Below are 10,924 nucleotides of genomic sequence, written 5' to 3'. Positions count from 1 at the left end.
ACGTGGGCAGGGCCAAATAAGGGAATAAAAGCTGACCACCTGAACCAGCAAAGGTAACCGGCTCTGGGTGCTTGCACGGTGTGGAAAGTTGGTTGTTTTGCTCTTCACAATAAATTTTGCAGCTGCTCACTCTTTAGGTCTTAAACTGTAACACTCACTGTGAGGGTCTATAGTTTCACTCCTGAAGTCAGCGAGACTATGAACCCACCTGGAGGAACAAACAATTCAGGATGCGCCGCCTTTAAGAGCTGTAACACTCACTGCTAAGGTCTGTGACTTCACTCCTGAAGTCAGTGAGACCAGGAACCCAGTGGAAGGAAGAAACTCTGGACACATCTGAACATCTGAAGGAACAAACTCTGGACACACCATCTTTAAGAACTGTAACACTCACTGTCTGGGTCCGCGTCTTCATTCTTGGAAGTCAGCAAGACCAAGAACCCTCTGGAAGGAACCAATTCTGGGCACATTAAGATGTAACACAACTCCAGACTCTTGAACACATACTCCCTGCCTCTTCCAAGTCAGTACTCCCCGAGGTAACCACTATTTTTGTCTTCTGTCTAAACAAATTAGTTTTGCTAGAGACTTTCAAACATGAAGTGAAAAGACTCTTAAGATATGTATAATTTTTAGTCTGACTTTTTTGTTCGTCGCTATATCTGTGAGACATACCCATATTGTTTTTTTGTTTGTTTGTTTGTTTTGAGACGGAGTCTCGCTCTGTCACCCAGGCTGGAGTGCAGTGGCCGGATCTCAGCTCACTGCAAGCTCCGCCTCCCGGGTTCACGCCATTCTCCAGCCTCAGCCTCCCGAGTAGCTGGGACTACAGGCGCCCGCCGCCTCGCCCGGCTAGTTTTTTTCACCCATATTGTTTTGTAGAGCAGTAGCTCATTCATTTTTCATTACCGAGGAACATTTCATTGTTTGAAGATGTATAGACTTTATATATCCATTCTCCTGTTGGCATTTGGGTTGTATATGAGTAATCAATTAGTATGCAATATATTATCCCAATATATAGCAGCTGAAACCTTTACTATCTCACAGTTTCTATGGGGTAAGAATCTAGGAGTGGTTTAGCTGAGTTGTTGTGGCTTGGAGTTCCTCAATAATTCAGTCATCTCAAGATTTGACTGAAGCTGAGGGGTCCGTATTCAAGCTCCCTCACGTGCTTGTTGGGACAGGATTCACTTCCTTTCTGGCTGTTAGCTACAGCCTCCAGTTCATCGCCACAAGGCTCTCATCGTAAGGTTACTCACAATATGTCAGCTTGCTTCCTGCAGAGTTAATAATCCAAGAGGGAGAGAAAGCATGAAAATCTTAAGCTGTGTGGATTTTATTTTTAATTTCGTGATTTTATTTTTAATTTAGTGATTTTAAAATTAAACATAGTTTTAGACTTTTTCTCAAAGTTATATGTAAAATTCTCTAAGTTTATCCATTAGTCTCCATCAGGTGTGATGCAAAAATCATCGTTTTCTTTCTTGTATTAAAATGTTAAAAACCAACTGGACTGTCCTTAATTTGATTGTTACATGGTATCCTCTCCATTTTCTACCTCTATGCTCAGTTATTTTCCTTTTCTGAAGGGGTTAGTCTCGCTTTTGATTTGTGGACCCAAGCCACGTTCAATCCGTTTCCCCTGATACCTGTCCCAGGACGTTTCCTGAAGCAATCCTGCTCATCATTGAATTTAAACATTAAGTGACACGATGGCTAGTGGCAGTTCCAAAAGGTCTGTATAATGTTGGGGTCAGCATTATAATTCAGGGTGGAGTTAGGAGTTTGGAGCTGTGTTTGTAAAACACAGTACAAAAGATTAAACGAACAAGAATTATTTCTGTTAAAATTTGTCAGTACAAGGAGTGTGCTGCTGTACTTCAACCGTCTCCTGACGCTATTCCTTCTCCTTCAAAAAGCCTTAGCAGACTACCTATAGCTAGCTATTTTTCTTAAATTTTCTGATAGTACTCTGAGTTTTCCTTCTCTCAGAGCTCTTATCGCACTGTATTTTAGTTGCATATTTAATGAATATTGCTCACACTTTTTTTTTTTTTTTTTAGGTGGAATCTCCCTCTGTCGCCAAGGCTGGAGTGCAGTGGCACCATCTGAGCTCACTGCAACCTCCGCCTCCCGAGTTCAAGCAGTTCTCTGCCTCAGCCTCCCAAGTAGCTGGGATTACAGGTGCCAGCCACCACACCTGGCTAATTTTTGTATTTTTGGTAGAGATGGCGTTTCACCATCTTGGCCAAACTGGTCTTTAACTCCTGACCTCAGGTGATCTGCCTGCCTCGGTCTCCCAAAGTGCTAGAATTACTAAATTTTAAGCTCTGTGAGAACTCATCCTATAACTGCCCTTAATATTGTTTACCACAAACTTTCATTGTAGTATTTTGTATATAATAAATGCTTCATATATTTGATGTGAATAATAGTCAATGGCTCCAAAGTTTTGATAATTTCAGCCGCTAAGGATAATTGCCTTGAAATATGCATATTATACACATACACATATAAACACACAACTGCTAATGAAGTAAATATGTGAAAAAAGTGTGAATAACAGCACAACAATTCAGTTTGATTTCTGCCCATCACTGACCTGTATTCCATGACAAATCAAGTTAATGTTATGTTTTAATATAATTTCAGTGTGATTTCAGGCCCTGAAGTTAAAGATTTGTGACTTTAGTGAATTCAATTACAAAGATGCAAGTTATTAATCCACTCAAAATGGTAAAAGTCTAGTAATTAGTTAACAACACTAACACAATTAAGCAAATTTATTTGATTCGTGTATGAGACATTTTCTGCTTTCTAAAAAGTGTTTATTGTGCTTACATTTATTTTTATGGTCAGGTTTGCCCAGTTTAAGTTGTCATTTCCTGAATAGATATTTCAAAATTGAGAAAATGCAGTGTATTGTTTCAGTGATACAACTATGGTAATAGCAAACAAAACAGAACAAAACAAAAAACAAAAGTGACAATAAGACTATATAGCAAAAATGTACTGTACTATTAGATATAAAGCAAATAACTGTTTATATAGTAGGTGTTTTTTCATCTAAACACAGATTTATGATATATTTTATATATTTGTGATATATTCAACCAGAAAGATAAAACGTACATAAGTTGAACTAATATCCTCAAATGAGAATCCTAAAGTCAGGTAAATTAAAACCTCAATGATTATGATGGCTTTAATATAGAATCTGCATCTCTATTTCTACTGGAATAAAGATTTTCATTGTCCCTTTTATGTAGATGTTTCAAAAATCCTTTTCTGGGTTGTATTTTTAAGGAAATTGATATGGTGGCTATAGTTATAAAGAATGTGTATTCAAATAATCACAGTATCTCTGAATGTTTTAATATTAATTACAATGTAACTCCTATGTAAACATTTCTTACTCTCCAAGGAAACTCCTTTGCTAGTGCTTTATTAAAACTATGTCAGAGTTTGCCAATTTAAATTTCAAGAGGTTTTAAAAATTCAACAAGATTGAATAACAAACATGTGGCAGGAACAGTAGATTGATGTCTCAGACATTGTTTACTTAACTCAGAGGTTACCACTTATTCATATTTAGAATTATTAATGTCTTTAATGTCTAAACCCAAGTACTGAAGGACATCATCAAATACTAGAAATAAAAGCTGATATTACTAACTTTAAACATCTTTTTTTTAATTCAAAAATCTTATGTCTTTGTCTCCTAGTCTTTAATCCTAATATTCATAGAACTTCATGCCATCCCACAATCAGTTGCTCTTACTGGAAGCTTTTCTCTGGTAGAGTTTTTGCTATTCTAGAGAAAATATACTTCAACTAATAAAATATTTTGACCCTCTCAGCTTTTATTTCCATCTTGGAAATCTTAATGAGACAAATTGTAGTATTTCATTATGTTATGACAAAATTTATGTTTCCCCACTAGACAATGTAATTTTATGAACAAAGTAGTTGGGTTATTAGTTCCATTAAATTTCAACATAGTATCAGTTTGGAAGGGATGTTCCCCAGTATACAGACTGAATTTTATTTTATTTTATTTTATTTTTTTTGAGACGGAGTCTCGCTCTGTTGCCCAGGCTGGAGTGCAGTGGCACGAACTCTGCCCACTGAAAGCACCGCTTCCCGGGTTCACGCCATTCTCCTGCCTCAGCCTCCTGAGTAGCTGGGACTACAGGCGCCCGCCACCACGCCCAGCTGATTTTCATATTTTTAGTAGAGACGGGGTTTCACCGTGTTAGACAGGATGGTCTCGATCTCCTGACCTCGTGATTCGCCTGCCTCGGCCTCCCAAAGTGCTGGGATTACAGGCGTGAGCCACTGCGCCTGGCCCAGAGTGATCTTTTTTACACACATGAAAAAACCAAGGCCCAGAAATTTCAAGTGAGTCACTTAATCACTAGGTAAACTAGCAATGAAACTATGACTGGAAGCCAGACTCAAACAATCTTTTTTTTTTCCTATATGGCCCATTTGTTTACCTTTGGAAGGTTCTCATTTTATGTCTCTGGTGTTTCCTATTGTCTACACAAAAACAAATCATAGCCAGGCGCAGTGGTTCAGGCTTGCCTATAATCCCAGCACTTAGGGAGGCTGAAGCGGGTGGATCACCTGAGGTCAGGAGTTCGAGACCAGCCTGGCCAACATGGTGAAACCCATCTCTAATACAAATACAAAAATTATCTGGGCATGGTGGCATGTGCCTGTAATCCCAGCTACCTAGGAGGCTGAGGAAGGAGAATCATTTGAGCCTGAGATGTGGAGTTTGCAGTGAGCCAAGATCATGCCACTGCACTCGAGCCTGGGCAACGAGAGGGAAATTCCGTCAAAAAAAAAAAACATAGAACTGTTATTCAATGCAAGCAGTAGAGATCCCCTAATATATTGTTTACAAGGTTGTTCTTTTGGTTATTCTGTAATTTCCATCAAACTTACTCCAAAGAGGTAAATTTGGGAGAGTTTACTATATTAAAGAGTCTTTCTAATTCAAAAGTAGAGGATGATTTACCACGTGTGAAAGCATGACTTATTGCAGCCACTTTGGTTTACAGCATGATCATCTAGAGTAAATTTAAAAGAAATATATTCCACAACTCTAAATGTGGGTGTTTATTGCATAAATAGGCAGGAAAAAATAGAAGAAGTTAATCTATAGGGTATTTATGAAATAACTTATGGTACATTTGATAAATGGAATACTATACACTTATTCAAAACAAAGAAGCTGGCTGGGTGCAGTAACCCACAACTGTAGTCTCAGTACTTTGGGAAGCTGAAACGTGAGGATAGCTTGAGCCCAGGAGCTTGGGACCAGCCTACACAACATACGGAGACCCAATCACACTAAGTTAAAAAAAAAATTAGCCGGGTGTGGTAAATTAGCTGGGCATGCCTCTAGTCTTTGCTACTTGGGAGGCTGAGGTAAGAGGATTGCTTGAGCCTGAGAGGTTAAGGCTACAGTGAGCTCTGATCATGCCACTGCACTTAAGGCTGGATAAAAGAGCAAGACCCTTTCTCAAAAAAAAAAAAAAAAAAAAAAAAAGGAAGGGAAGGAAGGAAGGACCGATGGAATGACAGAAGGAGAGAAAGAGGAGAGAGAGAGAGGAGAGAGAGAGAGAGAGGAAAGAAAAAAAAAAAAGAAAAAAAAGAAAAGAGAAAGAAAGAAGAAAACAAGGTGATGGACCAATTTCAAATGAATCACTGGATTTAAGTAAAACTACAAACTGTAGAACATGTTGTATAATACAATCTCATTTAAAACTGTAACATGTATGTCTATAGAAATTATACACATTTAACTACATAAACACTTTTGGAATTTTAGGAATAAGATTATCATCTCTGGATTAGTAAGAGGTTTAGTGACACAAGAAGTGAGAGTTTTTTTTTATATATAGACTTTAATTTTTAGAGGAGTTTTAGGTTCATGGCAATTTTTGCAGAAAGTATGAAGTTCCTACATACTCCCTAACATTTAATTTTTGTTTTTGACTTTTAAAATGTATTTTTTCTGCTACATGCATAAAATGTTTTCTTCTTAAAACTTTGTTAAAAGTTAAAAATATTTAAAATGCTATAAAAGGGTATGAATAGCATCAATTAAGACTGAATGAATACATGTATCATACCTGTTTTAATTTATATGTCATATTTGAATTATTACTTTTCATCAAAAGCTCATTATATTGCTTTCCTCTTTCTTGTTTGTGTACAAATATTTCTACCTCTTATCAATTAGTTCTCACATATAAAAGCACAAATTCCTTAATTTAAAAAGAGAAAAAAAGTAAATGTTACATAGCTTCCCTGAGTCTCGGTGAAGAAAAGAGTAAAGGAGTGCATAAATTATAATTAAATAGCCCAATAAATAAATATTATATTCAAGATGCTGGCTTGCTATGAGGTCCACTCCACCAGAGGTCGCCTTCTTAAAGTAGACAGTTGCCATTAATTTTTAAGAGTCATTTCAAATACCACTGTCTGAATGATGTATAACGCATTAGCTGAGGACAAACTTAAACTTGTTCTCTACTTCTTTAAACCCCTGTCATAGCTATAATCTCTGTTAAAATGAGCTACTTATCTGCCCTTTCTTGTTTTTGTTTCTCTTGTTATTCTTGTCAATATCTTCAAATACATTTAAAGTTTTTATCTTGAGTGTAGAAATTTGGCTTAGGACTCATTTTGTTTTTCTCATTATTGGTTGATGAAATTGCAACTTTGACTTCCAAAATCCCTTCTTGTTTCCCAAAAATAACATCCATGTTTCCTTTTGCCTGTCTCCCTACTTTCCTGTAACTTACAACCACGTGTGATCTGAATGGGAACAAAACATTTTTTCCATATTTTTCTCAGGGCATAAGAGTATAATGAAAGTTGAATATTTTACCTAATCTTTGATCTTACTTCCTTGACAGACACAATTTTCAGCATGTAATTCAATCCGTGCCAAGCAGAAATCTCATCTAATACTTTGAACTGAGTTTGCTAAATTTACATAAACTCTAGTTGTGATTATAGCATTATGGAGAAATACATTTGGGGGAATTTTTAAATGCTGACAAAGAAAGAGTCACAATATGTAGAAAAAGAGGGTAATCATGGCTAACTATTCAGCTCTTTTCCCTGAAGTTCCAAAGATTGCCCTGGTTTCAGATTTTTACGGGTTTAATTGTTTGGTGTGTGCTTCAGTTCTTTGACATGTCCCAGCATCCTTCCAACCAATCTCTTTTATATTTCTTCAACTTGTTTAAGTTAGATTTTTGTCAGTTTTGGCAAACTTTCCCAGTAACGATGATGCCTAAATAAGAACATACATTGCAATGTGACATATAATCTGGCATTTTCTTCACTTTTGAACGCTTCGTTTTTTAAGAATTTCTTAAGGACATTTGTATGTCCTTATAGATGATTACACATGCTTTAAATGCCTTTTTAAAAAAAATCTTTGGAAAATTATTGGTGAACAAATAACACAACAAGTTAAAAACTATTTTAAAAGAAAGGCATTTTGACATGTTGATGATTTTGATTTGAGGCTGTATATAATTTTTCACGAAGAAATATTTGTAATACCCTCCAAATTAAAATGATTTTCTTCTGGGCAATTTAAACTATATTTTAATTTGCTCTCAATCTGTTAATAAAACCATACACCTGATAAGTCATATCAAATAATTTTCAGTTATGCCCACTTTCTTCTTAAATGAAACTATTTTCAACAGAATTACCATTACTAAATAACCCAAATTAATCACACAATTAGGAAAATATTTTCATTTTACTTTTAAAAAATATTACACATATTAATACATATATTCGAAATACTATATAATGGATTAATTTTATTGCATCTTTCTTATTGTCTAGTATTATATTTCAAATCAATAACCTAGTAATTTCAAAATGTTCCTTCTAAGTTAGCACAACTGAATTTAACAACCTTTGAACATTTTTCTTTAACGTAGGAAAGCATTGATAGATTAGCCTAATTTTCTCCAATAGTATCTGTCTGAAACATGATATAAAATGTAGACCACAGTAGCTAAGGATATTATAATAATTGTTGTCATTTGGGGGGTTGATTTTTATAATTAAAATAGAAAGAAGCATGAGAAGATATTTAACAAATTTGAATATAACTCTTCAGATTTTGACCATGAAAAGAAATCCAAAGAAATCATAATTTTTTTTTACTTTGTTAAGGGGAAAAAAAAGAAAAAAAAATGTTCCTTGCTGTCTATTGCTTGCATTCTTTTTGTTTGTATTTTCATAAATTGATACCTAAATGTAAATTTTATGTTTCTGTGTCAAGATGGAAACAGTATTAAAATCAGGTTAAATAAAAATATTTCTTAGTATAATATTAAAAGTCTCTCTTTTTCTCATGCATTTAATCTAAGTGACGTGTTTCATTTGTGGTCTATAATAGGACATTTTTTAATTTCTTTAGAAAAGTAGGCAACAAATACAAAGTGTAAATAAAAACAGTAGAAAATTAAAGACAAAATATTATTATAGCAAAAAAAAATACTCAAGGATTTTAACAAATAGAGTCATCCTATACTCTTTCCTTGGAATTTTGATCGATTATTATAGTGCCTTTTCAATATTAATGAATTGAAAAGAACAATTTACTTTTAAAACTTCATTTTAAATTAGAACATTATTTAGCTTCCCTAGGTAACCTAATAATCTATGACATCTATTTTAAGAAAGTATATATTTAAGTTAAATGTGTTAAACAGATATTACAGATTTCTGTATTCCCCAACTTATGGCATCTTAAGTTTATATACTTCAAAATGTTTTATGATTATATATTTGAAAATTTTAAAAATGATATCTGAAAAATATAATATTGCTTCCACTTGTGATTGGTAAGATTTAGAATGAGTGAATATTGTAGGCACTTACATAAAGTTTAAATGTGGAAAACTGTGAATAAAACCAATTGATGCCAGCCAGGTCCCTTGGGTAGTTTAATGATGTAACTTAATGTTACAATTGTGTGATTTTGGACATCTTCTGAATACTTAACTCTTCTGAATGACATTGCCCTAGTTTCAATGTGACAAGGGAAACAAGATTAGGCTATTTTGGTTGTAGCACAACATGTCTTTTGCCAGAAAAGGGAAAAGTAAGTTCTCCTGATAGCATCATGAGCAGAGTATGTGAATGTCTCATTAGAGTAATACAATTTAACATTATGTATAAATTCAAAGAAGAGACACAGTGACCAATGAGAGAGACTAAATTCTAATGATACAATTAGATTTTGATTAAAGATCATTTTATTGTGATGTGCTATCAAAATACTTAAATGAAGCCAGGAAACCTTATTATTTCCGTTAACTATATTAACATTTTTGGTTAAACTAAATATTAAAAAAAACATGAAACTTTCTGAAGGGTCTATATACTTGACTAAAAAGTGCAAATCATTTTCATATTCTTGGATTCAAAATACATGCAAGTTGTAGATTTGTTATAACATCTATTTTGTAATAGCTGCATCTTCCTCACCCTGATGATAAAATAATAAACATGATAGGGATTTAGAGACCATTTAATTGACTGTTGATCCAGAATTACACACACACACACACACACACACACACAATGTAGAGATATGTTTAAACTTTTTTAGTTTTTCTGTTTGTTTTTTCTTAAGAGACAGGTGTCTCACTATGTTGTCCAGGCTGCTCTTGAACACCTGGGCTAAAGTGATCCTCTGTCCCTCAGCCTCCTGAGTAGCTGCAACTACAGACATGGGCCAGTGTGCCAGACTTCTGCTATATTCTTAAGAGTTATTAAGTCCCTTCTGGATCAATTCGAGCCACAATTATTACAAAACAACAATTTGCATTATTAAGAATATCCAATTGTTTAAAGTTATATATTTACATTGATCAAATATTTACTTCTTGATAAATAGTTTATCGTTTATTCTCTTCTATGTGTTAAAGTAAGAGAGAAGAACTAGAACCCTCTTTCACATGAGAGTGCTTTTAATATTTGCAGGCAGCAATTTGCTCTATTATTATTTTTCTTTGGCTTTAACATCTCCATCTCCAATCCTTGCTATAATCAAAGTGCAATCTGTACATCAGTAGTATTGTTAGTAGGACCTGGAAGTTTATTAAAAATGCAAAACAACCACATCCCCAATGGATGAATCAGAATCTGCATAACAAAATCACCAGATTATTTATGTGCACATTATAGTTTGATAAATATGGTCCTAATGTGCTCTGAATATATATGTTAGAGCGCCTTGAACCTTTGAAATTCCAGTTATAGACACACATACACACATTTCTTTTTGTTTTTTTTTTTAAATTTAGGTATGATTTAAATATGCTTAAATACACAGATCATAAGTATACAGTGAAATCAGTTTTGATAAATCTGTATACGTATGTAACCCAAGTTTCCATGCAAAGTATAGAATGCTTCCATCACCAAGCAAAGATCCCCAATCCTTTAGGTGACTGCTACACTGAATTGTATTATTGAAACTTAATTTTGACTGTTGTACTACTTCATGTATTTGAAAATCATTCAGTATGTACTAATTTGTGCTATATTTTGTTCATCCAATATAATGTTTTTGAGATTTATGCAAATGTTGCATATATGAGTAGATTGTTCATTTCTATTGCTCAATGTTATTCCATTGTATAAATATTAACATAATTTGTTTATCCATTTACCTGCATATGAGTACCAGGGCTTTTTCCACTTATTGGCTGCTTTAAATGTTCTTGTACAGCATGCTCTGTGCATAAATGTTTTCATCTTTCTTAGGTAACTTCTTAGGAATAGAATAACTTTGTCAGTGTCGAGATATGTTTAATGTTTTCAATATGTTTTTTATGAAAATATTCAAACAGCAAATATA

At 34.1% G+C, this 10,924-nt stretch overlaps 1 long non-coding RNA gene across 2 annotated transcripts in view; it reads left to right on the top strand.

Moving 5' to 3' along the window:
- The first annotated feature begins 324 nt into the window (after positions 1-324).
- LOC105487790 (uncharacterized) overlaps positions 325-10,924 on the top strand; it is a 96,255-nt gene continuing 85,655 nt past the window's right edge. For both annotated transcript variants that reach the window (XR_011620625.1, XR_011620624.1), the window contains exon 1: positions 325-539. This is a non-coding gene — a long non-coding RNA (uncharacterized lncRNA). The remainder of the gene's footprint in view (positions 540-10,924) is intronic.

This window comes from Macaca nemestrina, chromosome 3 (genome assembly GCF_043159975.1).
Source record: "Macaca nemestrina isolate mMacNem1 chromosome 3, mMacNem.hap1, whole genome shotgun sequence".
Taxonomy (NCBI): Eukaryota; Metazoa; Chordata; class Mammalia; order Primates; family Cercopithecidae; genus Macaca; species Macaca nemestrina.
The sequence above is the reverse complement of the archived record's forward strand: the minus strand, read 5'-3'. Positions and strand labels throughout refer to the sequence as shown.